This window comes from Sorex araneus, chromosome 9, assembly GCF_027595985.1.
Source record: "Sorex araneus isolate mSorAra2 chromosome 9, mSorAra2.pri, whole genome shotgun sequence".
In the NCBI taxonomy this organism is placed as follows: domain Eukaryota; kingdom Metazoa; phylum Chordata; class Mammalia; order Eulipotyphla; family Soricidae; genus Sorex; species Sorex araneus.
Genome location: NC_073310.1, coordinates 32,550,973 through 32,578,866, shown reverse-complemented (window position 1 = coordinate 32,578,866; position 27,894 = coordinate 32,550,973).

Here is a 27,894-nt window from a genome sequence, read left to right as displayed (position 1 = left end):
TCTCAATACTATTACACTGGTCTGAGAGTTTGTATTTATTCTAGGATATATCTTGGATACTATAAATTTATAGTATAACTTAAAGTAGAAGAATGATAAACCTCTAATTTTCCTTTTTATTAGTATTGCTTTGGCTATTCAAGAAATTTTATTCATCCATATTAATTTCAACAGCAATTGGTCTATGTCTATAAAATATTCCATGGGTATTTAAAAAGTTATTTAGTCACCATGAAATTATAAAGTTATTAATGATTGTGTTTCAGGCATACAATGTTTCAATACTGATCACTTCACCAGTGCTCAGGTCTCTCCCCATTTGCTTCCCACCCACCAGTCTATGTCTGTGAGAGCCACTTGGTTTTTTAAATACAATTTTGAAATGCGATTGACAGCACTGTTGTTGGTAAAATGTCATGCATAACTTTATCACATTCCAGCACCACTTTCTCTTCTAGGCTGAATGCTTCTCTCCAGCATAGATATTGCCTCCTCCATGTCCATGCATTTTTTTATTTTTAGGGAATTCATTGGATCTGTATAGTGCTTCAGGTAAAATTATAATTTAGACAATATTAATTCTCCAATCCATGAACAGGAGTATGTTTCTATTTTCTGTTTATTTATTTATTTATTTATTTGCTTTTTGGGTCACACTTGGCGATGCTCAGGGGTTACTCCTGGCTCTGCACTCAGGAATTACTCCTGGCGGTGCTCTGGATACCATATAGGATGCTGGGACTCAGACCCGGGTTGGCCGCGTGCAAGGCAAATGCCCTATCTGCTGTGCCTCCAGCCCCTTTTATTTATTTTGAATGAAGTGGTTTAAATTAAACTGTGAGACAGCCAAAGTAATTTTCTTCAATCTTATAGAAATTGATGGGACACATGAATTGACACACTTAGATGAAAGTCAGATAAAGAAAGACTGGCAAGGATAGAAATACACCAGGGACTGCATCCTTTTTGCAGCTTTTGTACCATCTTTGCAACTCAGAACTTGTCATGTTATCACCCAAATCTCTTTACAAAACTATTTTGTGGATACTTTGGCCCAAGCCCAGCCTTTAAATGACTTATTCAGGGGACAGAGATGAATGTCTTCTTATTTCTTTTATGAGTGAATTATAGTTTCCTTTGTATACATCTTTCATGTTTGTTAAGCGATTCCAAGATCCTTGATTTTCTTAGGTATAATTGTGAATTTTGTTTTTTCTCTCTCTCCTTTTGATTTCATTGTTTGTGTATAGAAATGCCAAAGCTTTCTGCATGCTTATTTTGTAGTCTGCAACTTTACTATACAAGTTTATTGTTTCTATGAGTTTTTCTGTAGAGTCTGGGGTTTTCTAAACCCAGTATCATGTCATCTACAAATGTGATAGTTTGATTTCTTTTCTAGTCAGGATTCCCACATATATCTTCTTGTCTGATTTCTATGGCAGAGACTTCCAATACCAGATTGTGTAATAGTGGTGAGAGTGGGCAGCCATGCCTTATGCTTGATCTTGAAGTGAAGATTTCTAGTTTTTCACAAATGAGTACAATGCTGGAGATGGGTTTATGGTAAATTACTTTCACAATATTGAGAGATATTCATTGTAATGTTTACTTATTGATTATTTTTGGCTATTTAGGTCACACTTGACAATTCTCAGGGATTACTCCTGGTTCTTCACTCAGGAATTACTACTTGTGATGCTTGGGGGAACCATATAGGATGCCAGGGATTGAACCCGGGTCTGCCACGTGTAAGGCAAACGTCCTACCCACTATACTATCACTTTGGCCACACGTTGTTTTATTAAGAACTCATTTTTTTAATCTCTCCCTCTTTTTTATTGACTCAGCCTTAGGTACAGAGTTACAAGTCTGTTCACAATTGCATTTCAGTCATACAATGTTCCAATACCAGTGTACATTTCCTACCACCCAGTTTTCCTCCAGACACCCTCTCTCTCTCCCACCCCCTCACAGACTGCCTCTATGGCATGCGAGTTTCTTCTTTTATTCTTGGGACAACACATAGCAGTGCTCAGAGATCACTCCTGGTGGGGTTTGGGGAACCATATGGGATTTTGGGGATTGAACTCAGGTTGGCTGCCTGTAAGGCAAATGCCCTACCCAAATACTATCACTCTGGTCCCCGAATTTGGTTTCTTTTTTTTTTCTTAACTTGAGTATATTAAACTATTCTTGTATCCTTGGAATAAATTTTATTTAGCCATGGCATGTAATATTTTGATGTATTGTTGGATTTGGCATTGCTAATTTTGTTGAGGATCTTTCTGTCTATATTTATCAGATAGATATCTGTATTTTGGTTTTTATGATCTTTCTCTGCTTTTGGTATCAGTTTACTTCATAGAAAAAGGGATATTTCTTCAACTTCCTGGGAAAGTTTTTTGATTTGTTTTTTATTGGAGGCCACATATGATGGTGTTGTGCACTTAGGAATTACTTCTGGTGGGCTTGGGGGATCATATGGCATATCAGGGATCAAATATGGGTGGGCTGCATGCAAGGCAAGTGCCCTACCCACTGTACTATCTCTGATCCCATGGAAGATCCTTAGAAGGATTGAAGTAGGTCTTCTTTAAAGATTTTGGAAAAACTCATTAATAAACCCGCCTGGACCTGGGCTTTGGCTTTGAGGAAGAAGTTTGATTACCATTTCAATTTCCTTGCTAGTAATTGGTCTGTTATAGTGCTCTATTTCCTTTTCATTTAGCCTTGCAAGTTATGAGTCCAAAAATTTATCCATTTAAGATTCTCCACTTTTATGGCATAAATATTTTCATAGTAATCCTTGATGAACTTTAGAATTTCTGTGGTGTCTGTTATGCTATCTCTCCTTCCATTTCTGATTTGGTTTATTAGAGTTTTCTTCTCTTTATGAATCTAAGGGTATGTGGATCTTGTTTAGTTTTTAAAACAAAAAATAAAACAAAAAAAAGGTCTTGATCTTGTTGATTTTTAAATTTTTTTTAAAAGTTTCCCTTTCATTGGATTCTGCCCTAATTTTTATCATGTCATTTTTCATGCTTGCTTTGGACTACCTGTGTTGATCTTTTTTTCAGCAGTTTAATCTGTGCTGTTAGGATATTTATTTGGCCCTGATTTCCTGATAAACACTTGAATTGCTATGAACTTCTCTCTTAACACCATTGTTGCTAAGTCCCATATGTTCTGATAAACCGTGTTTTCATTCTTGTTTGTTCCCAGGAATATTTTTATTTTTCCTTCAATTTCCTGTTTGAGTCAGTGGTAAATTGTTTAATTTCCAGCTGTTTGAGTTTTTGCCCAGTTTCTATTTATGATCAATTTTCACTTTCAAAGTATTGTTGTCTGAGAAGACAGTTGATATGTTTTCTAGCTTGTTGATTTTATAGAGGTATGTTTTGTGATCTAGCCTAGTACCACATAGTGTTGGTAAATATAGATTTAGACTTTAATTTTAAATCAAGGAATAGTGTCTTTCATGGTTTCTCTAAATTATAATTTTATATCCAAAGTAATTAAAAAGTTATGAAGTTATTGCTCCACATGGATTTTAGCAGCATTTGTTCCACATTTTCAAACAAGAGGTTTTTATAGGGTATTCACTGACTCTGTTTGGTGTTTTGGGTAGGATGGTCATTTTAACAATGTTAGTTCTTCCAGTCCATGAACAGGGACTATATTTCTATTTTCTGATGTTTTCTTCTATTTCTTCTATCAAAGATTTATAGGGTTTTTTTTTCGCATAATTTTTAACTTTCTTTGTTAAGTTGATTCCTAGGTACTTGATTTGGATGGGGGGGGCATAACTGTGAATCGTATTATTTATTTATTTATTTATTAATAGGTTTTTGGGTCACACCTGGTGAGGCTTAAAGTGTACTCCTGACCCTACATCATGACTTACTACCGGTAGGAATCGAAACTGGGTTGGTCATGTGCAAGGCAAAAGTCAAGGCAAAAGTCCTACCCTTAGTACCATCTCTCTAGTATTCTGTAAAAAATATAGTATTCTTTAAAAAAGCTTCTTTTCTACTTCTTTGAGTATACAAGTGCAGTGGATCTCTTCATATTGAGTTTTCACTACACCACTCTATGGCATAAGTTGTTTCTAGAAGTTTTATGGTGGTGTGTTTTGGGTTTTCTATGTGCACTATCATGTCATATGAACAGTCTTAGTTTGACTTCCCAGTTTGAATATCCTTATTGCCTAATTGCTGTGGCAAGGAATTCTAATACTATATTGAATGATAGCTGTGGCAGTGGACATCCTTATCTCATACTTGATCCTAGAAAAGGTTTTAGTTTTTTATGATGATTATGATGTTAGCTGTATGCTTGTCCTTTATGACCTTACAATACTAAGAAAGTTTCTCCTATCCCATTTTGTTGAGAGTTTTTATCACAAATGATAAGTTTTTTTTCTTGTATTAATGTAGTGTGCCTTGTTTAACTAAAAAAAAATTTTAGTGTTTTCCATGTCTGCTTTTAGTAGCACTGTAGCACTGTAGCACTGTTGTCCTGTTGTTCATCGATTTGCTTGAGTTGGCACCAGTGAAGTCTCCATTTTGAGACTTGTTGTTACTGTTTGATATGCCACGGGTAGCTTGCCTTTTAGTATCAGGGTAATATTGGCCTAAAGGAACTGTTAGGGAGAATTCCTGTTTCTTCAACTTTTTGGAAAATCCTGAGAATAAGGAGTAGAATTTGAAAGAACTTGCTAGTGAACAAATCTGAGCCAGGGGTTTTGTTTTGAGGGAGACTTTTGAGTACTGTTTCAATTTAGTTAATAATTAGTTTATATAGGTGTTTTGCTTTCTCCTGATTCAGTTTTGGAAAGTTATATTATTAAAAAAATTTTTTTTCCATTTCTTCTAGCCACTCAAATTTGCCAGCGTACCTGGCTATCTTCCCTGGGGCCTCCTCGGAGGGGAGGGGCTCCAGCTTCCCTCCCCACCCCGAGCAGAACTCCAGACGGCTGAAGACATCTGGAGCCTAGCCACAGTCATGCTCAAGGCCCTCTCCACACATTTGGATGAGCCTCACACATAAAGGAACCGGCAGAGGAACCCAGGTGTGTGGGACCCGGGGCTGAGACCCCCAAGGCTGCTCGGACCTGGACTGGGCCTCCTCCACCCAGATTTCCCATCTCCCAGTACCTAGGCGGTCACACCCAGGGACTGCCCACAGCGCAGTGTAATCCTGTCAACGGCCAGCATCCAGAGACTTAGAAGCCAGCTCTCAGAAGTGCACAGCCGCTAAGTGGCTGCAAGATATCTTAGAGGTCCTACCTCTCCCTCTGGGAGAACTTGTCAAAGTACTGGGAGTTTCCTGTCCACATAGTAGAGCCAGGCAAGGTCCCCATGGTGAATTAATATGCCAGCCAAATCCAGTAACAAGTTGGGTCTCATTCCTCTGACCCGGAAAGAGCCTCCAGTACACCATCGTTGGAAGGATGAGTAGAGAGAGGCTTCTAAAAATCTCAGGGCCTGGACAAATGGAGATGTTACTGAGACCACTGGAGAAATTCGACGATCAATGGGATGATGATGATGATGATGATGATGATGATGATGACGACGATGACTCAAATTTGTTATAAAGTTGTTCATAGTAGTCTTTTGAATTTTGAATTTCTGTGGTAGTTTCTAAGTACTCCCCCTGTCATTTCTGATTCAATCTACTAGTTTTCTGCCTCCCTTTTTTTCTTTCTAAGTGAACTAAGGTTTTGACAATCTTGTTTACTCCCTTTAAAAACTAACCCTTTTCATTGATCTTTTGTAACTTTTAATTTGTTTCCATATCATTGATCATCACTCTTAAGTTTTATTATTTCTGTCCTTCTGTTTACTTTGGGCTACCTCAGTTTTTCTTTTTCTGTACCTTAAGATGTATACTTAGGGACATGTCTTTATTTGGGCCTTTCTTTTACTTGTACTGCTCTGAAAGTCTCTCATAGGAAAGCATTTGCTGGTCCCACAATTTCTTTATTAATATATTGGCATTATGTTTCTTCTGTGTCTTGGCTATTGTAAACAATGCTTCAATGAACCTGAGTGTGAAGATATATTTTTTCAAGTTAGTGATTTTGTCTCCTTCAGATACATATCCAGAAGTAGAGTTATTAGATCATATGTAGTTTTAATTTTTGAGGAAATTCCATATATTTTCCACAGTGATTATACTGATTTATAGTCCTACAAACTGCACAAGGATTTCCTTTCTTTTTTTTTTAAATTAAAATTTTAACAAGGCACTGTGATTTAAGGTTTTTTTTTCTCCACATCCTTGACAATATTTGTTACCTTACCTTTCTGATAATTGAGCTTTTCTAACATGTTAGTGATATCTCATTATGGTTTTGATTTGAATTTCTCTGATAATCAGTGATGTTAAGCACTTTTTCATGTATATGTTAGCCATACAGATGTCATGCCTTCTTTGGAAAAATGTCCGCTTAGATTCTCTACCATTTTCAGTCATATTGTTTGCTTTTCTATTCATCTATACAAGGTATTTATATACTTTACATACAGATCTCTCATGACCTATATGATTTGCACAACATTTTCTTTTCTATTTGCCTTTTCTTTTTAAAAAATATTTTCTTTTTATAAAGTTGTTCACAATAATTCATTACATTTAATACTCAAACACCAACCCCACCACCATGTACCTTCCCACCACCATAAGAGGAAAGTGTGTAAAGATTGTTGTATTTCATCCTGGAGCCATTTAAGTCCTTGTATAAGAGATTACAAGCATGTATGTTAAACCCAAAGAAATGTGTGCTACTTTTGGTACATCAGTGGGCTAGAGTATGAGAAATTGTTCCAGGAATTTTGAAATTTAAATTATGATTATAGAGCAGATTCACCCATGGGTAAGGCCTATGTTGCTCTCTTCTTGGCCATTGATGACATTATATGGCACCAGGGGCCGTTTGTGGGCATGATTGCCAAGCTACTGGAAAACTTGAGAACTGGGGGGGAGGAGGCCCAGTCCCCCTCCGAGTGAGCTTGGAGATTTCAGTCACGGGTCCCTCATACCTGGGTTTTTCTGCAGGTTCTCTTGTGGGTGAGGCTCATCTGAGCCTGTGGAGAGTGGCCTTCAGCATGACTGTGGTTAAATTCTGGAGGTTTTTTGGTTGCAGGGGTTCTGCTGCGTCATGGAGGGAAACTTAACCCATCCCCCTCCAGCCCCCTCCGAGTTGCCCTGGTAAAGACAGCTGGCATGGGGTCAAGACATTCTCTTGTTGCCTTTTCATTATAATTTAATTTATTCAGAAGAAATGCTTTGGTTGGTGTAGTTGATGTTTATTTTTATCGCCTTTGCTTATAGTGTCAAATTTTTTAAAATCTCCAAGAATGATGCCAGGTTGACTTCCTATGTTTTTTTCTTTCTTTGACTTCCTATGTAACTTTTTAGGAGTTGTTTGGTTTTGGGTATTTCATTTCAGTCTTTAGTCTATTTTGAGTTTATTTTTCTATATGGTGCTAAAAGAGGTTCAGTTGCATTTTTTTGCATGTGATTGCACAGTTTTCTCACCACCATTTATCATATTATTGTCAATTATTTTCTCTTTCCTATTGGATATTCTTGACTACTTTCTCACAAATTAGTTAATCGTAAATGTGGATACTTAATTTTGGACTCTCAATTCTATTCTACAGATCTATATGTCTGATTTTTTGTTTTTGTTTTACGGGGCCACACATGGTGGTACTCAGGGCATACTCCTGGCCCTGTGCTCAGGGAACACTCCTGGTATTACCTGGGAGATTATATGTGGTACTAGGGATTGAACCGGTGTCAGCCACATACCAGGCATGTACTTTAACCTCTGTACCTTCTCTCCAGGCCCCTATATGTCTGTATTATCTGTGCAAAACATATGGCTTTGGTTACTATAGCTTCATGATATAGTTTGAAATCACTAATTGTAATGTTGGTAACTTTGTTTTCATAGAATTAGAAAATCTTTTAGCAGTTATTTCTTTAAGCATTTTCTTCTTTTTTTGTGATTTTATTGAGAAATAGTAAATAACTTATAATGAAGTTGATAATTGAAATACAGTTCTTTCTTCACTCCTACAAACTTCTCCCTCACTACACATACACCCCAGTGCTTCCATTTGAAAGAGCTTTTATTGTTCTACCTTCAGATACATTATCTTTTATAATGTCTATCTAATTACAAAATGCAGTGATATTTTTTCAGCTGTGGGTTTTCTATTTGAACTTTCTATTGATCAATTTATCATCTCATTGTGTCCATAAGAATATTTATAAAAGATGCTTAAAATATTTACCTGGGCTGGAACAATAGTATAGCAGGTAGGGTATTTGCCTTGCACGTGGCCGACCCAGATTTGATTCCCAGCATCCCACATGGTCTCCCGAGCACTGTCAGGAGTAATTCCTGAGTGCTAAAGCCAGGAATAATCCCTGTGAATCACCGGATGTGACCCCCCAAAAAAATTTACCTACTACTTTCATAGTATTTCTAGGTCTGTAGCAAAATGAACAACATGGAATTGGGTCAATTTTTCTTTGCTTATAAGTTGTCTGCTTCTCCGTGTATTTCTATTTTATTTGTGGGGGCACACCCAGTGGTGCCTAAGGCTCACTCCTGGCAGTGCTCAGGGGACCATATGTGGTGCCAGGAATTGAACTATGCATGCAAGGCAGGAGCCTTATTCCAAGTACTATCTTTTTGGCCTTTGTATATTTTTAATTGTTTTTTGTTTTTATTTTATTGTTGAGTGCAAGATATTGCTGTTTCTCTTTAACTAGGGTTGCATTTCTTCTTTTTTTTCATTTTTTTTTCTTTTTGGGTCACACCCAGCGATGCTCAGGGGTCACTCCTGGCTCTGCACTCAGGAATTACCCCTGGCCGTGCTCAGGGAACCATATGGGATGCTGGGAATCGAACCTGGGTTGGCCGCGTGCAAGGCAAACACACTACCCGCTGTGCTATCACTCCAGGCCCGGGTTGCATTTCTTTTGGCAAGAAGTTTATATATATATATCACTTGTATCACTTGTCATTCCGTTGATCTTTAATTTGCTCCAGCAGGCGTCAGTAACATCTCCATTTGTCCCTGTCGAGTGCTAGTGTAGCCCAATGATATCTGCTCACTCTAGGAAAAGGAAGAGCCTCAAATTGTTCATTCAGGATTTTGAAGAAGAGGTATAACCATCTCGTTGGTGGGCGGCCACGTGGTCTTTTGTCATTCTGTGGAATCCAGTGGGTAATGGCTCTAGTCCAGCAGTCGTCTCTGAATCGCATTATGTGTCCGGCCCATCTGATTTTTGACACTTTTTTTTTTTTTAAAAAAAAAACTATGTGGTGTTCTAAAGAAGTCTTATATTAGCAAAAATTTCTTACTAAACATAAAAGTAATTTTGTGTTTATACCTGAAGACATTTAAAATTTTTCTGTCTTCAAAGTCTAATGATCTCAGAGTTTACCCTAACATCCCACTTTCTCCATACATATAGTAGATTCTTTCAATATTGATACTTTCTCGCTTCCATTAAGATATTTTGATGTGCAGGAATGTGCATAATTTTATTCCTTGTTTGCTTTTTTTAATTTGGGGGCCACAACTGACAGTACTCAGAGCATACTCCTGGGCTTACTCCTAGCTCTGTGCTCAGAAATAATTTCTGGTGGGCTCAAGGGACCATATAGGATGCCAGGGATCAAACCCAAGTCGACTGTGTGCAAAGCAAGCGCTCTACCCTCTGTACTGTCGCTCTGGCCCCAATGTGCATAATTTTATTTTATTTATTGAGTTATTTTGTGCCACATCCAGAAGTGCTCAGGAATCACAACTAGCAGTGTTCAGGGGACCATGTGGGATTGCCAGGGATTGAACCTGGTCACCAGCATGCAAAGCAAGCACGGTATCTATTGTTCTTTCTGGCCCTGGTATAATTTTAAACATTAGTTTTGTTCCACAATTTTACTTCTTCAGAAATTGCAGTGTGTTCTCCACATTCAGCACATGCCGCACATTCTTTTTTGATCCTTTCTTACGTGCTTCCTTTATCTCAGAAGAGTGAGCAAGAAAAAATGTATCTGTTATAGAGGCAGACTGGAGGTGGAGTGGTGGGAGGAAAATTGGGGACATTGGTGGTGGGAAGCTTAGGTGGTGGGAAATGGCGGGTGTTGGAACATTGTATGACTGAAACCCAATCATGTACGACTTTGGAACTTAGTATCACATGGTGATTCATTTTTTAAAAAATCATAAACTGAAGAATTACACTGATGAAAACAATAAATGCATATATGTCTTTACCTCAATTTTCTTCTTTTGTTGCTGTACTATTTTCAGTGTTTTTAATGTTTTTATTAGGATTCCTTCTTCTTTGGGTATTTTGTTTATTTTGTAGTTTTGTGGTTTTCAACTATTTTTTAAATTTTTTTTTAGGAAAATATGCCTTTTCCTTCGGTTATGCTACTGAATTTGCACAATTCCTGTTGCAGTCCTTCCTTTTTTCTTCTTTTTCTTTTCTTTCTTTCCTTTTTATTCACATCACTTCCTGGTGTTTGAATTTATCACCACAGAAGTGACCCCTGAGCAACTTGCTGGACATAGCCCCTGAGCACCACTAGGTATGCTCCCCAAAACTTAAAAATTATGTTTTGTTTTCTTTTTTTTAATCTCCCTAGGAATGCTTCCCTGGGAACATAATTTGGTATAGAGTTTGGGTTACAGCATATCATTTTGTGGTTAGTTTTTAGGTAAAACTTTTCATTAGCAAAAAACATGATTCCATTTTTGGTATGTTTGTGTTCTTATAGTTAATTTCTTTGTGAGGCAAATGCAAAAACTGCTACATTAAAGAAATTCTGTAATTGATTTCCTTGTATGAATGCTTTTTAATGTCTTGCTATTCTTGGAATTTTATTGAGAAGATGAATGTCCAATTCAACTGGAACACAGAAGTAATTTTTTTTCTTTTTTTTTATTTTTTACGATTTTATTTTTATAAAGTTGTTCACGATGATTTATTATATGCAATATTCCAGCACCAATCTCACCACCATTATACCCTCCCACCACCATTCTTTTCTTTTCTTTTTTTTTTATTAGTTTATTTTTAATTAGAGAGTCATCGTGAGGGTACAGTTACAGATCCATACATCTTTGTGCTCATATTTCCCCCATACAAAGTTCGATAACTCATCCCTTCACCAGTGCCCATTCTCCACCACCAGTAAACCCAACATCCTTCCCCCCCTCCCCAGTCCCGTCTCCCCCCACCCCACCCTGCCACTATGGCAGGGAATTCCCTTTTGTTCTCTCTTTCTGATTAGGTGTTGTGGTTTGCAATAAAGATGTTGAGTGGCCATTGAGGAACACAGAAGTAATTTTTAAAAAATAAATGAGTTTAGACAAGGCCCCGAGTCACCACCCACCAACCTCTGGCTCCTAAACGGCCATGATGCCAGAGGCACACAAACCAATCTTGGAACCCAGTGGCTTTTGGCAGAAATGCATCTGGACTGAGCATTAAACTATGGTGCCATGCCACTCCGGGTGGGGAATGGTGTTAGTCCCTTCCGCCCTTTCCCTCTGGTGGCGAGGTGGCCACCACCTATTCAGAGCCTATTGGATAGCCAGGTAAGAGACTGCAGTGATGAGACTGGGGCCTCATGGGGTGGGGGGTGGAACCAGCCCCTCAGCCCCTCCAGACTTATTAAACATCAGAAATCCAAAATTGCGTGGCCGCTATTGCGGCCTTACAGCATCATATGCTCTTAATAACCAGCAATATAAAGCAAATTATCTAATGGTGCCTTTTTGGCAGGTCTGATTGTTGGGGAAATTTCAAATAATAATGTTTTGTGGGTTTTTTTTGTTGAAATATTGAATGTGATCAAAGTGGAGAGAGAGTAAAGGGGAAATCATCAGCCACACAGGCGGGGGAGGGCGGGCAGGGGAGGATGGGAGGCATACTGGGGTTCTTGGTGGTGGAACATGTGCACTGGTGAAGGGATGGGTGTTTGATCATTGTATGACTGAGACTTAAACTGAAAAGCTTTGTAACTGTTCTCATGGTGATTCAATAAAAATAAATTAATTAGAATAAATGAGTTTGTGGTAGTATTGAGGGCAAAAATGTTGTCTTATTTTTCAAGAGTCCTAATTTATTTAATTAAATTTTTCAGGGCCTAGTGGGAGGGACACCTAGCAGTGGTCAGGGTCTACTTCTGACTTGGTGCTCTGAGATCATTCTCCACAGTGCTCAGGAACTATACAGGGTTATGGATCCATTCCAGACATCCCACATGCAAAGAGTCCTGATTTAAAAAATTTTTAAATTTAATCACTGTGAGTTGCAAAGTTACTCATGATTAAATTTCAGGTGTACAGTGTCCCAATGTCAATCCATTCACTAGAGCCCACTTCCCTCCGCAGTGTCCACTGTTTCCTTCCCATTCTTCAGCCTGCCTTATGGCAAGCACTCTTTCTCTTTCTATTTTCTTTCTCCCCCCCCCTTTCATTCATTGTGATTTACAATACTGTTACTGATAGGGTATCATGCTTATCACTTTACCTCCTTTCAACATCTAGTCCTCATTCAAAATGATCACTTTCCTTTATGATTGTCATAGTAAAGGGTCCTTAATTTTACTTTCTTTTTCCCCCTTCTTTATTATTTGCGGCCACCAACCCTTTTCTATTTATTTGGCTTTCTATTAGAATAAATCAATATTTTGTGCCTCTATTTCTAGTCTTGGGCTGAAGCAATAGTACAGTGGTAGGGCATTTGCCTTGCACACAACCAACACGGGTTTGATTCCTCCATCCCTCTTGGAGAGCCCGGAAAGTTACTGAGAGTTTCTCGCCCGCACGGCAGAGACTGGAAAGCTACCCGTGGTGTATTCAATATGCCAAAAACAGTAACAACAAGTCTCAAAATGAAGACGTTACTGGTGTCCACTCTAGCAAATCGATGAGCAACGGGATGACAGTGACAGTGAATGATCCTAGTCTCTAGTCACCTTCAACAGTGATCCAGTACCACGAACAATAATTTCCCAGACCTAGCTGGGTCTATTTGTTTAAGATCCAAGATTTTGGTCTGCTGTTTAAGTTCTTTGCTCCCCTCTTTTCTTCTTTTCTTTCTTCCATTATTTTTTCTCCTTATAGTGCTGAAGCTTACATGCAAGGCAAGCACACCCCAACTGAGCTTTATTTCCTCTATCTTCTCTTTTCTCTTTTTGGGGGGAGTGGCACACTAGCAATGTTCACAGCTTACTCCTGGCCCTGCAATCAGGAATTATTCCTGAAGAGCTTGGAGGCCCAAATGGGGTGCTGGGGATCGAAGTCAGGTTGACCACATGCATTGCAAGCGCCCTGTCCTATGTATTATTGCGCCAGCCCCCCTTTTCTTACTAATGAGGATATTTAAGTATTTTCTCCCTACTCTTAGCATCCAAAGAGGAGCAGAAGCAGGCTTTCTGTTGATATTTTGTGTCTATTTCATACTTACAGTGTTTCCTTTCTTATATTAAGACTGAAGGCTGGGTATTGTATGGTTGGTGGGGACTGTATTTTTTGTTTCTGTGGGGGCCACACCCAGTGATTCTCAGAGTTTACTCCTGGCTTTGCACTCAGGTATTACTTCAGGTGGTACTTGGGAGAATACATATGGGATGCCAGGAATAGAACTTTGGTTGGCCATATGCAAGACAAATGCCCTACCCTCTTTCTCTCTGCCCCCACCATATAGAAAAATTCTGATTCATGCATATAATTTTACACTTCAGACATGGAAGATCTATTGAGATTCAACTCTCAAATATAAAAATATGGTGATTTATGAACACAGGAATCAGAGAAGCTTTAGAGAAGAAATCAAATGGTAGTATGTGTCATGGTAGTATGTGCTGGCAAACTTCTGTAAAAGCTCAATATTAAATATTACAATTGGTGGGGGTAAGACTATGTGGTTCATCAACTTTGTTGTTGTAATGCAAAAACAAATAAGAAACCAAATTAAGTGTGGTTGTGTTTCTCATAAACTCCTACTGAAAAAAATAGAGACAGTCACATTTGACCCATTGTTTGATCCATAGTTTGCCAAATCCTGTCACATTGCAATACACAAGAAATGACATCAAAGAGATGAAAGAAACCACAAAATGCTATGACAAATGTTTTGGCAGAAAATTCAGAGATACTATACTTGTAATATAATAATTTAATTTGCTTGGAGTTTCTCACTAAATACAAAAAATATCAGCTTGGGGTCTGGGAGAAGTGAAATCCTGCAAGCTAAGAAAAGTAAATCAAGGAGAAAGAGGGCAACATGACAAATTCTGATAGGTTGAATGAGATAAGGACTGAGAAAACACCTTTGAAAAAGGTGGTTTTGGAAAGGGAAGAGGTGAGCAGTTTCAAAGGACTGGGGTGAGAGTGACCTGATTATATGAGGTTTATGAGAGAGAGGAAGGAGAGAATTGGAGTTAATGAGTATGTGAAGCTACTTACCCCCTCCCCCCGACACACACAAAAAAGCCTCAGAAACATGGTGGTAATTAAAAGGGATAGTAGAAACAGTTAAGGTTGTTGTGTATGTTTTAGTATGGGAGAAAAAACTTGTTTGTAGGTGTGATCAAGAGAATCCTTATTGTTTTTTTTTTTTAAGCAGCTAACAGTGACCCGTGAGTTTCTTTGAAATATCCAAATGATTAGGGGAAGAGAATTAAAGTGCAAGTCATCTCCTGAGGGTAGCCACAATTTGTACTACAAATAAGATGTGGTTGTGGTTGTGGCTAGTGATTAAGATTTTCCTCACAATTAATCAGAGTCCATTTGTTAAAGAGCCTCAGTACACTGAGTAATGCTCAATCTCCAGTTATTATTTTTATAGCTATATTTATGTATATATCTATATAGATATAAATATAAGGCAAAGCAAAAGTGCTTGCTTGCATTTAATCTATATGGGAACTATTACTATAGTACGATGTCTGGGCTGGAGCTAGCAGCTATAGCTGGTAGGGCGTTTGCCTTGCATGCGGCTGACCCAGGTTCGATTCCCAGCATCCCATATGGTCCCCTGAGCACCGCCAGGGGTAATTCCTGAGTGCAGAGCCAGGAGTAATCCCTGTGCATTGCCAGGTGTGACCCCAAAAGCAATATATATATATATATGTATATATAGTACACTGTCATATAAAAGGAATGCATATTCCATATATCTGGAAATGAAGCAAATAAAATATTTTCCTTTAGAAAATCAATGCCCTTTTGTGTCAGGCCACTAGAGTTAGCCACTGAGTCCATTTTTTAAATAGCTGACCTGGATCTGAGTTTTGTTGAGTCCTTAAATTCAGTTCATCATAATCTCTAAATTTAAATGGAATCAGGGTTTTTAATTTTTTTTAATTCTGCAGGTCTTACAATCTGAGCAACAGTAGGTTTCTAGGTGCTTTTATTTTATTTTATTTTATTTTTGGTGATGCATAAAGGTTACTACTGGCTCTGCACTCAGGAATTACTCCTGGCAGTGCTCAGGGGACCATGTGGGATGCTGGGTATCAAACCCGGGTTGGCTGAGTGCAAGGCAAACGCACTACTCGTTATGTTATCGCTCCAGCCCCCCTAGGTGCTTTTTGTACTTTATGAATTCTTTAAAGCTCAGATAACCTCTTTCTGCTTTTTTTAAATAGCTTCGCTGCTGATTTTGGGGGGTAACTGAGTTCTTGTTCTCCAGTATTGACTCTAGTGTTCTCTACCTGAGGAAATCTCTATATGATGTGCTGTACTGTTACAGTCAGTCCTTGGATAATAGTGTCTCCCACTCTGGAAATCTAGATTGCTTGAACAGAGTTTTCCTCAGTTATTTTTCCCTTCTCTCCAATATATGGAACTGAAAGCATAGGTGCTCAATTAGACTCAAGTTAGCTCTCCTACCCTGCCCTGTACCTTATCATTCCGAAAAAACGTGACTCATTCTTAGGAAAAAACTTGCATACCTAAAATAAGGATCTCAGATTTCCAATTTTATAAGCCATTGACATACCATATCCAATCCAATATGCACGGGTAGCTTGCCAGGCTCTGTCGCGCGGGCTCGATACTCTCGGTAGCTTGCTGGCCTCTCTGAAGGCGGGGGTGGGGTGGGGGTGGGGTGGGGAATAGAACTCGGGTCGGCTGCTTGAAAGGCAAACGCCCAACCGCTGTGCCTATCACTCCAGCCCCAAAACAGTAACAATCAATGAGAGACGTTACTGCTGCCCGCTCGAACAAATCGATGAGCAACGGGATGACAGTGACAGTGATTGACATACCATCCTCTGACAGTCTATAAAGTGAGAGTTGGTGAGTGAGTACAAACATTGTTGCAGAAGTTCCACTGAGTTCTGATCTTTCATGCTGAATCATATATGCTGTAAAATTTGTGAATGTTTTGGTTGTTCTTTCCTGCCTGGAGGTAAGGCAAAGCCCTTGTCTAATATATCAACAGAAAAAAAGAGCAACGAGGAAACTTTTGTCTTATGTGACAGAATTTTTGTCTTCTAAAGTTTAATTCCTTTCGGCTTCTTCAGTACTTGAAGAAAATCCAGAGTTTTCTTTTTCATTTATAAAATCATAGGCCTTTTAAAGGTATTAATTATATGCTCTTGTTTATCATGATTTGGAGAGGAAGACCATTCAAGATGGTAATTAGGAAGAACTTATAACTTTAGGAAGGACTCGTAGAGCTTCGTGCACACAAGGCATGTGTTCTATCATATCCCTGCCCAATTTTAATGGTCGCAACATATTTTGTTAAGCATACTATCATCTTTTATGGTAGCACTGGTAGCAGTGTTCATCAATTTGCTTGAGCGGGCACCAGTAACGTCTCCATTGTGAGATTTGTTGTTATCGGTTTTGGCATATCAAATACGCCACAGGGAGCTTGCCAAGCTCTGCCATGTGCATGGGATACACTCGGTAGCTTGCTGGGCTTTCCGAGAGGGACAAAGGAATCAAACCCGGGTCGTTCGCATGCAAGGCAAACACCCTACCCACTATGCTATGCCAACTAAATGTTTTTGAAGCTGGGGAGATGACGCAAGTGGTAAAGTATATTCCTACTAAGTGTGAGGACCTGAGCATAATCTGCAATGCCATTGTTCCCCAGCACTATAGCTCCCTGGGCACCTCAGGGTGTAGCCCTGGAGGTCCCTGGAGCACCACCAAACCAGTACTGCCGGGCAGGGCATTGTTGTGCGTAGCACGTCCCACCTTTGCTGGCTGTGGCCCCTATAAAATAACAAAATGATATTTCTGTGAACAACCTTATTTTATTTGATAATTTTTAATCTTTTTATTGAATAACTTTGTAAAACTTTTAAATAAAATTTTTATTAAATAACTTTGATTTACAAAGTTGTTGATAGTTGAGTTTTAAGCATATAATATTTCAACACCAATTCCACTACCAGTGTCAACTTCCCTCCACCAGTGTTCCCCTGTTCCTTCCCCACCCCCAGCCCTGGCCCCAAGCCTGCCTGTCAACTTCACAAGCACATTACTAAGTTCCAGTGGCTGCAGATTGGATTTCATGTTTTCAATCTTGTTGAGTCTGTGTTTTGAATCTCTGGCTATCCACTCACCTATGTAACCAGTATAACTGAAGACCTGATGCTGGAACAATCTCATTTTAAAGTCCATATGTATACTTGTTGGTAGACCATTATAACGACTCTAAATTTAAAATTCTGTAACATATTCTGAAAGCCAAGGTGTAATAAATGCATTTTACCCAAAGTTTCCTTAAACATATTCACGATGCTTCTGCTGACATGGCAGATTTTATAAAATTTATGCATGTTTTAAAATTGTAAAGTACTATATAAATATACCAGTAGAAGTAATGAGGGATCTCCCACTTGCAAAAGTATATTAAGATTAAATTCTGAAGAATAAAACATACTGGAATATGAAAATCATTTTCTTTGGGGGGACATAGTCTGGCAGTACTGGGAGGATACTTATGACTTGGTGCACATGGGTCAGTTCTTGAGTGACCATTAAGAAGGTCCATACATGGGGGAGCAGGAAGTGATCAGGTAGACCCCAGGCCTCCTGCATGCAGAGTAGGATATTAAATTGTATTGCTGGCACCAAAAATGTGGAATTTTAACACGTGAATGGATTTCAGAGAGTCCCTAAGCTACTTACAAGAGTCCACTAGTATAACTAGATGAGCAAATTTTTAAGTAAAAACTCCATACAATTGTCACTGTCACTGTCACTGTCATCCCATTGCTCATCAGTTTGCTCGAGCGGGCACCAGTAACGTCTCCATTGTGAGACTTATTACTGGTCTTGGAATAGCGAATATGCCACGGGTAGCTTGCCAGGCTCTGCTGTGCAGGCAAGATACTCTCGGTAGTTTGCCAGGCTTTCCAAGAGGGGCGAAGGCAAATGCCCTACCCACTGTGCTATCGCTCCAGCCCACTCCACACAATTAATTACTAAAAAGATTCATCACCCCAATGTGATGAAGAAGCCCCACCATAGAATTTTTGGGTTTTAATTGAATCCTAATAGGGTAATAGATCCCACCTATTTGAAATTAAACTATGGAAGTGTAGAGTACCTTTACTATAGAGTACCTTACTATAGTGCTATAGAGGTAGCACAAACTAAAAGTTAGAATAGGTTGGACTCTTTTACTCTTCTTTTTCCTTCCACACTCAAAAGTAATAAAAAAATTTATTAAAAAGTGTTCCACACCCACTGTGCTATTGCTCCAGCCCTGAGATTCAATTTTCATCTTTCTAATTTTTGAGCCTAAATGTCTGCTTTTGAAAGAGATAAAGAGAATACATAAAAAAAAAACTGTGACTAGGGGCTGGAGCAATAGCACAGCGGGTAGGGCGTTTGCCTTGCATGCGGCTGACCCAGGTTTGAATCCCAGCATCCCATATGGTCCCCTGAGCACCGCCAGGAGTAATTCCTGAGTGCATGAGCCAGAAGTAACCCCTGTGCATTGCTGGGTGTGGCCCAAAAAGTAAAACAAACAAACAAACAAACAAAAAACTGTGACTAAGACTGCTCCCAATGATTTCTGGTTAAATCATAGATGGATGTGTGCCAACAATACAAAAGTATAACTTTCAATAAGAACCACAACTAAAATGATGTACTAGCATCACTGAGAGAAGCGTAATTCCTGACCAACATGTCTGAGCACCACATTGATCCTGGAAAGCACTACAATAAGAATGTGTAAGACTACACCTAAAGAAGTACTACCCCTGGAAAGAATGTGTACAAGCACTGCAAATGAAGAGAACAACACCTTAGTTAAGTGTTTGAACACTTCAATATGATGTGCAATACCCAATGAGCAATATAGTTTAATATGAAGGGATACAGATGAGTATGTGTGCAATCCTATGGTCATTGAAATACTAACAGAGAAAATAAAGGATGACAAAGGTGAGCTACAGGGGCTAGGAAAATAACTCACAGGAAGTACTGTTTGTCAGGTCCTATGTTCTATTCCTGGCCCTGCGTGGACCCTGGAGCACCAAGAATATTGTCTGGTGACTCCAGAGCATCTTCAGGTGTGATCCCAGAGGCCTCCAGTAACACCAGGGAGCTCTCTAATTAAAAAATTGAGCTAAAACTGACATATAATATAAAATTTGACTTTCAGATGTACAAGATAACAAATTGCAAGTGTTCATATTGCAAAATGTTCATAAGTCAATAACATGTTACCCATGTTATCATACTATTATAATAGTTTTCTTGCAATGAGAACTTCCAAGATTGACTCATTTTTCTTTCAAATAGCTTTATTAAATCATTAGTTTAGTTATAGATATTCTATTTTCCAACACCAATACAACTACCATTATACCTTCCTACCACCACTGCCACCATTATTTCCAATTTTCCCAACCACCCTGAGCCTGCTCCTATAGCAGGCCCTCAATAATTTATTTTACATTGCTTGTTATAAATAATTTGCTAAAAGGATGATTGCAAAATGTTTCCTTAGAAGAAAGCTTAGTGAAGATTGTTGTATCTCACCATGGAGCCCTTAAGCCCTTGTATAAGAGATTACTAAGATGTTACGGGCTAAGACTTTTGTGTTTACATTTTGTTATCAAAATTGGTTACCCTCTATATTACATCCCATCCCATCTGGTATGCTACTCCTGGTTTATCAGTATTATAAATTGTGAGATGTGACACGGCTTAAATTGCAGCCGTGCATTCCAAGGTGGTCAAAATTTCTAACGGGGTGATAGAGCTAGAATTGAATTCTTAACTGACTGGTGGCTTTGGGGCATGTGTGTGATTGCTGGGTTTCTGGAGGTACAGGGAGATGAGGGAAGGAATCCAACCCCTTCCCAACCCCATAAAAACTGGAGATTTCAGCCACAAATATGCATACCTGAGTTTTTCAATAAATTAATTTTTGGATGAGGCTCATCCAAGCAGTGGGATCCATCCGGGAGCATGGCGGTGATTGTGGAGTGTGGAGGTTTCTGGATGCCGAGGCTCTGTTGAGGCAGGTGTGAAGCTCACCTGTCCCCCTCCAGATTGTGTTATGATGACTCAACCTTGTGCAGAATCCAGGAGAAATTCTGCCACTTGTAGATCTCTTTCAAGATTTATTTCTGAGTCTCTGGATCATGGTGTATGAAAGAGCTTACATGGCACCAAAGGTGCTCCATTCATTTTCACATTAAATTCTGTGCCCATATTTAAATAGAAGATTCACCAGAATCTTGCATTTATTTTTACATTTTTAAAGAAAATCTGAATCAATAGTTTCTTTTTTTTTTCTCTTTGGGTCACACCCAGAGATATGCAGGGATTTACTCCTGGCTCTGCACTCAGGAATAACTCCTGTCGGTGCTCAGGGAACCATGTGGGATGCTGGGAATTGAACCCAGGTCGGCCACATGCAAGCCAAATGCCCTACCTGCTGTGCTATTGATCCAATCCCTGAATCAATAATTTTTGACAATTCCACGAGAATCAACTGCTCCTTTTCTTCCTCATCCTTTACACTGCAGTCTGGCTCTGCCACTGATGTGGCCACCATGTGTCTCCTTTTTATTTCTTCAAGATCTACTCTCTAAGTGACTTTAGAATATACCATAAAGTGTTGAATTACATTGCACATTATATTGTCAAAATTTATTTTATAGCAAGAGGTTTATAGTCACCTTCATCCATTTTTCCATCTATTTACCTGTTATCTCTGAAAATCACTTATTTTTTTCTCTATGTGTTCAATTATATATATATATATATACATTTTATATATATATAGAATCTCCTGCCAGGCTGTCTTCACTAGGGCCCCCTTGGATGGGGTCAAGTTGAGAGGGTTGCAGAGTCTCAACAGCTGAAAACCTCCGGAACCCAGCCGCAGCCATGCTCAACTCTCCACATGCTTGGACGATCCTCACGCATGAAGGAACCAACAGAGGAACCCAGATATGCAGCACTGTGGCTGAGATCTCCAAGCCAAGAAAAAAGAAGCAAAATTTTAAAAATATGATTACATAAAATTAAGAAGCTTCAGTGCTGCTAAAGATAGAATGACTGGAATTAAAAGATACCTATTGATTGGATAAAAATATTTGCTTAACACACATCTGACAAAGAGTTAATATAAAAGACATAAAACATGCATAAATCATATAAAAACAACCTTATCAAAAGTGGTAGAAGAGATAACAAGACACTTTTTTCAAAGAAGACATACAAATGCCCAAGACATATAGGAAAAAGTATTCTTCATTAGTTTGATCAGGAAATGCAAATCAAGACAATTTCACCTCACCCCAGTGAGATTGGCACACATCAAAGAGCAGACAGAAACAATCAGTACTGGAGAGGATGTGGGAAAAATATCCCATATCCAGGATTGGTAGGTATATTAACTGGTTCATCTTCTATGGAAAACAGTATGGAGACTTTTCAAAAAGTTAATAATTGAGGTTCTGGGATAAAGAGATATTACAAGAGGCGGAAAGGCACGTACTTTACATGCATCCAACTCAGGTTTGACAGAGTATGAGGCAGGTGTTAGTGGGAGGAAAACTGGGGACATTGAGGTGGAAAATGTACACTGGTGAAGAAATGGGTGTTGAAACATTGTATGACTGAGACCTGATCATGGAAAGCTTTGTAACTGTGTATCTCACAGTGATTCCATTAAAAACATAAACCACAGTAGAGATGCTTCTTGACCCCACACCAGGCTGAGTCATCCAGGCACCCCATGGGTAGGGGAGGGGAAGGAAATGAGCCTAGCACCCACCCAAACAGAGTTCCAGCAGCCAAAAACCTCCACACTGAACAATCACCACCATGCTCATGGCTGGACTCCAGTTCTTGGGACGAGCCTCATTCATGAATGAATCTGTTGAAAAACTCAGTATGTGGGTTTTGTGACTGATATTCTAGGTTCTCATGGAGTCGGGGATGGGCTACCTCCCCCCCAACTCCCTGTTCTTCTAGAAGCTTCTGGAGCCAAATAAGCTCATGAACCAGCCATGATCCACAGAGTCATATGTAAATCTCTGAAATCACAGCAGAGATGCTTCTGGACCACACAACAGGCTGAGTCATTAAGGACACTCAAAGTCACCATCCAGTTAAAATTTTAACTTCTGCTGTGTCACTCCATTCAAAATTTTTGAATTCCTGGACATCTCTAATTCTACATCACTGATAAACCAGGAGTAGGACACCACATTGGATGGGATGTAATATACGAGGCAACTAATGTTGATTAACAAAATGTAAACACAGAAGGCTTAACCTGTAATATCTTAGTAAACTCTTATACAGGGGCTTAAGTGCTCCATGATGAGATACAACAATCGTCACATACTTTCTTCTAAGGAAACAGTTTTTGATCATTTTTAGTGAATTATTTAATAAGCAATAGAAAATAAATTATTGAGGGCCTGCTATAGGGACAGGCTTGAGGAATGGTTGGAAAAATTAGAAATAATGGTTATGGGAAGGTGCAATGCTGGTGAGGTTGGTGTTGGAATATTGAATTTAACAACTCATCATATACATCTTTATTAAAATTTTTAATTAAATTTTAAAAATCACAACTAAAAAGACAGAAAGAAGAAATTGTTGGGGGCGTGCTGACTCTCTGGTGCTGGGTGTGGTGTTGGAACACTGTATCATTAACAGTACTGTAAATCGGGGTGCCTAAAAAAATTGAAAAAGATTAATTTTGGAATGGACCTCCTGAGCAGTGCTCAGGGAGCCTAAGGACTACTCACAGTAATAATTAGGTAACTAATAGTTCAGTACAGGGCTCAGGATAAAATCCTGTTCAGTCCCTGTGGCACTGGGGACCATCAGGGCCACCCAGATGGTACTCAGCAGTTTTCAGAGCCACACCCATCAATCCAGGGGGATCCCAGGACTATACCTGGCATTTCTTGGGACTTCAAGTGCTACAGGGGACTAAATCTTGGTTGAGTGCATGGAACCTAATCCTGTACTATCTCCCTTATTTATCTTTGTTTGGGTAGGGTTGTTTTGGAGCCACACCTATGGTGGTCTGGAGGATAACATTGGTTTGTCCTTTCAGCCTTGCCGCAGGGAGCTTAGGTTTATTGGGTTGCTCCCATCACAGTGCTCCCATTCCTTGTGTTTTCTTGTAACCTCTTTCTTTGTGCTTTGTTGACTTGCAAATATTGTTTTTCTCTTCTCAAGTCCTTTGCATAATTAATTTAGATCAATGTCCTTTTTGTAGGGACACAAGAAGACAATTTATGCTATGCTTTTGTAACATGGGAGCTAATTGACTCCAGATAACATTACCTCTGCGGCATCTGTTCTCTCAACCTAAGCCTCAGTTGTCCTTACTGAGCACCCCAAAGCAGGGTCCCGACGAGGGACTGGATGGATCCAGGGCAAGCTGTGAGCTATATGCTACCCTGGCATCAAAATAGGCCTGGCCAAAGTGCCATAATACTTAATTATAGGCTAAGAGCATGGTCAAGGACAAATGCTGTCATGATCCAAAAAGCAATAACTAGATTCGGACCCTGCTAGGGTTAGAAATGATTAATCCGGCCTGAGCACTGTAGTCTGAGTCTGTGGCTGGATGTCCCCAGGAGAGCCACCCCACAAGCTCAATGTTTCTCTTACTGTGTCCATACAAAATAACTAATACTAAGAAGTAGAATTAAGCTGTTAATTAAGTTATTGAACTAAGGAAAGGAGAAAAACACCTTAAGTGGTATTTTGCCCATGAGCAAAGGAAGAGGTTTCTTATGTTGATTTTGCTGCCAGACGGGTGTGGTGTTGTGACTACCCCAAATACGGGGAGTTGGAGAGAGAGGAGAGAGAGACCAGGGCAGCAAGATGGAGTGCAGAGAGACTAGCAAGGGGGACAGAGGGAGAAGAATGTAGGGGAAGAATGCAGGAGCAGGTGTGTGGAGAGAGAGAGAGAGAGAGAGAGAGAGAGAGAGAGAGACCAAGCCTCGAGATGGAGCACGGAGAGATGAGCAGGAGAGACAGGAGGAGACAGGAATGAGGGGCTGTGTGAGACTAGAATGAGGAGCTTAATGAAACTAGAACAGGCGTGTGGGGAGAATGGAATAAATGGCAACTGATCATCAACCAGCTTGGTCCTTATTTCCTCTTTCATCTGCCTATGGCCTGGGTCGTCCCGGGTGGGGAACGACCCTAGCCCATAGAGAGCCCAGGTAGAGAGAGGGAGAGCCAAGGGGAATCTCCCTAGCCACCAAAGAGATTATACAGTGTCAGTACTTGTTCTTGCTCTATGCTCAGGGATCATTTCTAATAGTGCTCTGGAAACCATATTTGTGATGGGGAATGAACCCAGTCAGCTTTGTGCAAGGTAAGTGCCTTACCAGCTGCACTATCTCCTTGACCCCTCCACTTTTTTTTTATCTTTTAACTAGAGGTTTGTACCTTTGACCACTTCTGATTCCACCTTCCCCCATATCACCTCCAGTAGCTACAAATCTGCTCTCTTTTTCTGTGAAGCTGGTTCTTGCTTACTTTTATTTTCTATTTCTTTTAAGTTTCTACATAAAAATAAGACCATAAATTATTTGTTTTTGTCTGATCTACTTCACTCGGCATTATTCCTTCAAGAGAAGAAACTATGTTGTCAAAATGGTGGGATTTCCTCATTTTTTAATGACTGAATACTTCACTGTATCTGCGTTTGTGTGAGTTCCAGAACTTATTTATCCTTTCACCCATTGATAGAAATAGATTTATTCCATATCTTGGCGACTGTAAACAATGCAGCAATGAATATGGGTGTATGGGTACTTTTTTAAAGAGTTCTCATTTCTCTTTGTAAAAATTGGAGTTGCTAGATTTAAATTTGGGGGATTCTCACAAAGCAGTGTTTGGGGGTCTGGAGGCAAACCAGGAAGGTTAGTTCAGTTCAAGAAAGGATCTGGCTTGGGCTGGAGCAATAGCACAGCGGGTACGGTGTTTGCCTTGCACGCGGCTGACCCGGGTTCGATTACCAGCTTTCCTTATGGTCCTCTGAGCACCGCCAGGGGTGATTCCTGAGTGCAGAGCCAGGAGTAACCCCTGTGCGCTGCCAGGTGTGATCCAAAAAGCAAAAAAAAAAAAAAAAAAAAAGGACCTAGCTCTGGCACAGCTAGGCTCCAGTGATGCTGGGGGCTACCAGTGGTACTCAGAGACCTTCAGAGCTGTATCTATGGTACTTGGGGAGCAATGAGGGTCTGAGGATAGAATTTGTGTCATTGGTCAAATAAGGTATACACACATAAACTTGAGCTATCTTCTTACCTCTATTTCAATGTGTTGCTGTGGATGTTGTTTTGGTGCACACTTGGCTGTGCTCAAGGTTTATTTTCATCTCTGACTTCAGATATCACCCCTGGCAGTGCTTACAGATGATATAGAGTGCTAGGAACCAAACCAGGTCAGCTGCATACAAGGCAAGCGTCTTAACTCTTATACTCTCTCCAGTTTCAGCTTGTTTTCTATTTTTTATAGTAGTCACTTTAATGGACATGAGGTCAGATCTCATTGTAATTTGAAATTACATTTCTCTAATAATTAGTAATACTAAGCATCTTTTCATCTAACTTATTGGCTATTTTCGTATCTTCTTTGGAAAAATGTAAATTCACTTTATCCACTTAAAGTTATTTTTCTTTGAAAATGCAATGCTGTTTAGGCCCTGTGGTGCCAGAGATGACCTTGGTGACCACAGTGATGCTGGATGGCCTCCAGGGATGCACCTGGTGTTTCTTGGGGACCATGTGAATTGAACCCTGGTCTATGCATGCTAGGCATGCACTCTAATTGCTGTACCATCTCTCTGGCTCTTTGTTCACATATTTTTCTCCATTAAAAAAATAGGAATCATATTCAGTTGTGTGTGTGGGGGACACAGGAACATTCCTGCTGATACTCAGACCAGCAATGTGGGCACCAATCCTTGGGGCTAATGAGGTAGTGCTGATCTGACATGTGACGCAGTGCTGCTTGGCCTGGCAATATCCAGAGGTGTTTCAGGGCCATGCAGTTCTGGGGTCTCACACAGTCTGAGTTACTACGTGAACTACATCCACTTTGTTTGTGTGTTATTTGGGGCCATACTAGGAAGTGCTCAGAGGCTACTCCAGCTTGGTATTGTTTAGGGCTAGGTCTCCTACATACAAATTATGCACTCTAACCCATTGAGCTATCACTCCAATCAATTTTGTCCTTTTAAGTCAGTTGTCTTTCTTAATGTTGAGTTAACATATTGACTTATAGAATATCTTTATATATTCTGAGTACCTACTTCTTATCAGAGTACAATAGCTTTGTAAATATATTCTCCTACTTCAAAAATTTTCATTGACTATTGTCCCTTAAGTGACAATTAAAAATTTCTACATAGAACTGTCAAGTAATGTTACTTTTAAGCTCATAACAAAAGAAGACAGACTCACTTTGTTATCTAAAATAGATGTGTTAATGTTGTTTCGATAAGGAAAATGATTCATAACATTCATTTTCCCACCTATTTTCTCTACAGAATCTGTTAAAATCCATACCAGAATTTTAATTATGAATAGCCTAATATGGGAATAAATTCAGAATAAATGTTATCATACTAACAGATGTTATCATATTGGCAAAACTAATAAATCATATATCTCCATAGTCTCTGTAAAATAGTGAGACATGTCCCAAAAGAATTCAACTCTAGAATGTGGTATAGTTATTATGTTCAATTATTAGAAATAATAATATTGTGGACAAATTGTTTTGTGGAAATTTCCCTCTCCATTTACAATGTCAGGAATGTTTTCCAGAACCTAAGTAAATTTATCTTTGGGGAAAAACATCATTGAATTGTGACTTATACATATGGTGCCCTCCCTTTTCAAAATGATGAGTTCATAGGTTTAGTAAGAAGCTACTTTTAAATTTATTACATATTTTTAAAGAAAACTTTTATGAAACTTTTTAATAAAGATATGAGGTGAGAGAGAGGAAGAGAGAGAGAAGAAATACTTGTTCAAGAGAGAATACAGGCTTCTCTAGAATGGAAATAGGCTGGCAAAGAAACATTGAGAAAAGCAAGTGAGATATGTGTTCAAGTGAAAACACAGGGTTGAAGAACAATCCTAGAAGTTATTACTTATTTTTATAAAGGAGAATTAATCAAACAATTGAGCTAATCACACAAATGCAACCAAAATAGTATTCTTTCTAAAAGTTATATATCTGATAGTAAGTCCTATATCTGACAATATTCAGATAAAGCAAAACGTGACAGGAGTTGGTTCATTTTTCAGGCTCTGAACACTGCCTTTGCTACAGTTCAATAAACTCTCAGCCCATTCAAGAAAAA